We start from the raw sequence: 5364 nt of genomic DNA, 5'->3' as shown, positions 1-5364 counted from the left end.
AGTTGTCACCTATCGAAGTGTTACTTCAGATGTTTGGTTTCCCACTTTAAATCTGGTTACTGCCGCTGTCTCTTTAACATAGAGCACCCTCTCAGTTTGTTACTTTATCTTCACCCATCAGGACCTTCTTCAACTGCTTGTGGATTGTTCCCTTGACTTAACTGTCTTCCTGAGGCATTTATCTTGTTCCAATTCCCATGTTGTCTGGACATTGTCTCGTACTTCTGGGAAGTCTGCATTTCCCCGCAGCTCCTTTGTCCTGTCCAGCTTCTTCGGGCTCCAGCTTAAAACTCAACTCAAAAGTTCTTTCTAACCCATGGTGGCCCCTGGTTGCTAAGCAACAGCCTCGTGTTTCTGTAGGCCTGTTTACTTTCACGTCGTAAACCCTTTCATCGCAATGCAGCCACGGTTCGAAATGAAACCAAAAACCACAGACCTGTGGCCTAGTGGTTAGCACAACCGCTTCACGGCGCTGAGGTCCCAGGTTCGATCCCGGCTCTGGGTCACTGTCCATGTGGAGTTTGCACATTCTCCCCCTGTCTGCGTGGGTTTCGCCCCCACAACCCAAAAATGTGCAGAGTAGGTGGATTGGCGACTCTAAAAATTGCCCCTTAATTGGAAAAAATAATTGGGTAAACTAAATTTAAAAAAAAAAAAACCACAGACCTGCAGGTACCTTTGTACTCACTTCACACCCAAAAATACAAACAGAGATTACTTGAAACTACCTCTGTTTCTTGACAAGCGTTAAAGTAAGAGCACTTCTCCAATTAAAGGTGTTTGAGTCATTGGCGTGTCAAAGTAATATACCTGCACGGTAACCCCTTGTTCTGTCGTGAATAAACTGTTACTTCAGGCTGTTTTTGACATTAGGATTTCGCTGCTGTGTGGAGCATGTTTGTCATAAAATTCATCTGGTTTAAATCTTGCAATGAAGGGTGCGGTGTAACGGAAACATTTCTAAGTGTCATTTGTGGCGGGCGTTGCTAGGAGTTTCCAGAACTGGCGAGTTCCCCACCGCTATCTAACGATGCATTTTGGGCCTTGGGGAGTTTCTCACTGCCTGAGCCCACACATGGAATTATTTTTATCACTGGGGAGCTGAACTCAGAGGTCGGGCTGCCATTTTCAAAGGGTGTCTCGCTCCTCAAGTGATATCATGGGCACTGTCTTCCCCCCCACCCAAAGCAGGGGCATTACCCCACCCCCACCCCCCCCCATCTGCCCAAGTGAGGACACCCCACTATGGGGTCCCTGGGAGGGGGGGTCCCTGTGAGGGGGGCTCCCCTCTTCAGGCCTCCCCCACACCCCCTTCCAAGACCCCCTTCCAGACACCCACCCGATACCCGTCCACCAGTAGATCACAGGTCAGTGGCCTTGGTATGTTTAAGGCCTACTTCTGCAGGCGTGGCTTGGTCCTGCCCATTGCAGGCAAGTTCCTGATCCCGCAAGTTGCAGCGACTGTCTGATCCAACTTCTTTGTGTACGTTAGTGCTGTCCATTGTTCCATACTGGGCTTTGGCTCTTGGGTCAGCAAGCATCGAAGAATAATTGCGACAATTAAAAACAAAGGAACAGCACTTTGGTCGTGTATGCTCTGCCCAAAGGCAGGTCCTTAGCACATTGGCAGCTCAAACTGTTTTCTTGTCAGCTTTTGGCACTGGTGGTTTGCCAATGCCTTCCACCGTCAGGGACACGGTGAGGAGGCAGGTCCTCGATCTACCTCGGCCAGAATGGAAACTGAACCCACACTTTTGGCATTAATCGAACCACGCGCCGGCCAGCTGGGCCAACAGGCAGCTCCAGGAGACTATAGGGGCGAGAATGATCTGGTGAGAGGCTCTTAAGTCAACTGGTTTTGCAACCACAGCCAATCTTCTTCCCACTGGAGTTCACAGGACTATAGCTCAGACTCTTTTCACAGAGATTTGTTTCCTTGTCTCACTGCCGCTTTTAAGTGGATGGAAAGTAAATAATTCCTGGCAATATCTTCCAAGGCAAAATAAAGTTAAAAAACTGGCCTCGTGGAAAACCAGCCTACTTTCCGCTGTTGGCACAGACTAGTTTCATTCCCTATGAACCCATTGGAGCTCGCTAGTGCTCCCTCCATTGAAATCAGCAGATTGAGTAAAAATCCGGGGGTGAAACTAGAACTCTTCCTCACCTGCGTGATTTGGTGACAGACAGCTCAACCCTATTATGGAGTGAAACAGCATGGAAGGCCATTTGGCCATCGTGCCTGTGCTGGGATTTCTACTTATTGTCAGTGTATGTTTTCACAAATGTTTCCAAGAAAATTACAATTTGGGTGTGTTACAATTGGATGTGCTTCAAATTTCACTGTGATCAAAGGAATCCTTTCTCACAGTCGCGCATGAAGATGACAGTGATTAGACAAGCCTGGCCTACCAAACATTTTCTCCCTGACTAACATAGGACCAAAAAAAAATCTCTTACCCACGGTGCCCCTGCTGTGATATGCGAGATTGTTGTACCATCCATCGTAACGCTGAATCTCCCAGTTCAACACAGCACCTAAACCAAAACGAGACAGCCCAATTAAAGGTGCATAGAGCGTCTTCATTAATACGTTGCTCAATTTTCATTGTCAATCATAGAATTTACAGTGCAAAAGGGAAGCCATTTGGCCCATTGAGTCTGCACCGGCCGTTGCAAAGAGCACCCTACCTAAGCCCACAGCTCCACCCTAACCTCATAACCCAGTAACCCCACATATCCTTTTTGGACACGAAGAGCAATCAATCCACATAACCTGCACATCTTTGAACTATGGAAGGAAAACGGAGCACCCGGAGGAAACCCACGCTAACATGGGGAGAACGTGCAAACTCCAGAGAGTGACCCAAGCCAGGAATTTAACCGGGGACCCTGGAGCTGTGAATCAACAGCGCTAACCACTGTGCTACCATGCCGCCCTTATACTAAATGAAAACATAAAATGGTAGTATTTCAAACAATATAGGAAGATCACACTGAAATATTATAAAAGATATAGCAGGACTTGTATTTATATGACGTCTTTCACAATCATCGGCCACTCTTAGAAACCCCACAGTTCAGAAGGAGGCGACTCGGCTCATTGAGTCGGCACCGACCCATCAGAAGAGGATCTCTCCGCATCCATAATAATAATCGCTGTGTCACAAGTAGGCTTCAATGAAGTTACTGTGAAAAACCTTTGGTCGCCTTGTTCTGCATTACAAGCCAGCTGTTTAGCCCACAGTGCTAAATCAGCCCCTAACCCTATCCCTGTAACCTCATCTAACCTGCATATCTTTGGACTGTGGGAGGAAACCGGAGCACCCGAAGGAAACCCCACGCAGACATGAGGAGAATGTGTAAACGCCACACAGAAAGTCACCCAAAGCCAGAATTGAACCCGGGTCCCTGGCACTTTGAGGCAACAGTGCTAAGCACTGTGCCACCCCCAGCAGGAAATCCCCAACTTGTGAACTTCTTAGGAGAAGACGGACGAATGAAGAGATCTCTGTCAGGTCAAATTTCACCAGATGTGTTCCATACACACGTATCACATCCTCATCTGTGGGCAGAGATGCACATACATGTCAATAAACAAATGAGAAAAACCATTTTTTTTTCATTCTGTCACGAGACGTGGGCATTCCTGGGCATTTGTTGCCGCCGATTCCTTCATTGCCCTTGAACTGAGTTGCTCATTAGGGCCATTACAGAGGGGCAGTTAAGAGTTAAACACATTGCTGTTTATTCAAAGTCACATGTGGGCCAGACGAGGGAAGGATGGCACATTTCCTTCCCTAAGGGACATCAGTGAATCGGGTGCATTTCTATGATGATCGATGATTGTTGCCATGGGTCACGATGGCCAAGGCTAACTTTCAATTCCAGATTTAGCAATTGAATTTAAAATCCACCAGCTGCCGTGAGGGATTTGAACCCATGTCCCCAGGGCTTTACCCTGGGCCTCAGGATTACCAGTCCAGTGCCATTACCACAACGCAGTCATCGCCCCCACCATCGCTGCAGAAACGTGTGTCAGTGAAATTCAAGCCCCTTCCTATTAGTCTGTCCGAATTTCTATTATCTTTCATTTCTTGACATTTTAATCTCAAGCAGTCATTTTAAATTTAGGGGGGTTAAATTTCGAATGAAAATTCCGAAGAGCGCTTTGCATCACTGCAGTTTCCTGTCGCCAAAACTTTGAGAGCTGCTTGAAAATCCGGTCAGCATTTCGGGGTCACGATTCTGTGCGTCAACAAGCTGCGTTTCTGTTAAATTATATGCGCAACTTTCTGTTGCCCCCAACACAGGGTTAACTTCCCTGCAGATGTACAGATTTGCACCTGGAACTACGAATACTTATGACCTGGTGACAGCGCTATTCGGATTGGGTTTGGATAGGTTCCGAGCCATTTAGGACAGGATTCGGCAAGTTCACAAAAATCGCCCCTCAAACATCTAATTGTTCATGTGCTTTACAAAGAACAAAGGGAAGTACAGCACAGGAACAGCCCCTTCGGCCCGACAAGCCTGTGTCGATCATGATGCATTAACTAAAAACAAAACCTTCTCCCTTACTCGGTCCGTATCCCTCTATATCCTCCCTATTCATGTACCCATCCAGATACCTCTTAGATGTTGTTAATGTGCCAACTTCCACCACATCCTCTGGCAGTGCGTTCCAGACACCTTCTCTTTGCATGAAAAACGTACCCTGTATATCTCCCTTAAACCTTCCCCCTCTCACCTTGAACCTGTGCCCCCATTGTAACTGACACTTCCACCCTTGGAAAAAGCCTCCGACTATCCACCCTGTTTGTGCCTTATGTTATTCCCTAAGTCTGAATAAAGATTGTAGACTTCCAGTTCACACAAATACTTTATTCTGTTTATTCTGTTTCCAGAGCTTAACTAGAAATAATACAGTCAAGAGGTCTTACCAGTGAAGCTAAGGTAAGCTGCCTATGCTGAACATCTCTCTGTGTGCTGCTGCTCACTTGCCCTGTGCTTCTAAAGTAGGCGGATCCTGCCTTGGGCTCGACCCTTTATACCCGACTCTGATGCTGCCCTCTAGTGGTGCTGTGGCTGTTACATCTGTGCTGCAGTCCCTGGTGTATGTGCAGATAGATGTACAGGTCACTACATCTGCCCCCTTTTGATTTGATATGTTTTCTAGATTGGCCGCAAGAAAACTGTACAGAACAAGTGGTGAGAATAAGCAAATCTGCACATTGCGAAAATGATAAAGTAATACAGAAATAATAAACAGTGTTATGATTCCATCGTGAGAAATGTTCATATTCGTCTTGTGGTTGTGTTGAATTGTCATTACAAATCTATTGGTCGGGTGCCTTACGGCTTCTG

General features: G+C 46.7%; 1 pseudogene; it reads left to right on the top strand.

Moving 5' to 3' along the window:
- The first annotated feature begins 706 nt into the window (after window positions 1-706).
- On the top strand, window positions 707-896 carry LOC119956966 (annotated as a pseudogene).
- Window positions 897-5364: the final 4468 nt, after the last annotated feature.

Source organism: Scyliorhinus canicula, chromosome 24, assembly GCF_902713615.1.
Source record: "Scyliorhinus canicula chromosome 24, sScyCan1.1, whole genome shotgun sequence".
NCBI lineage: Eukaryota > Metazoa > Chordata > Chondrichthyes > Carcharhiniformes > Scyliorhinidae > Scyliorhinus > Scyliorhinus canicula.
Note: the sequence above shows the minus strand (reverse complement) of the source record. Positions and strands in the feature narration are given on the sequence as shown.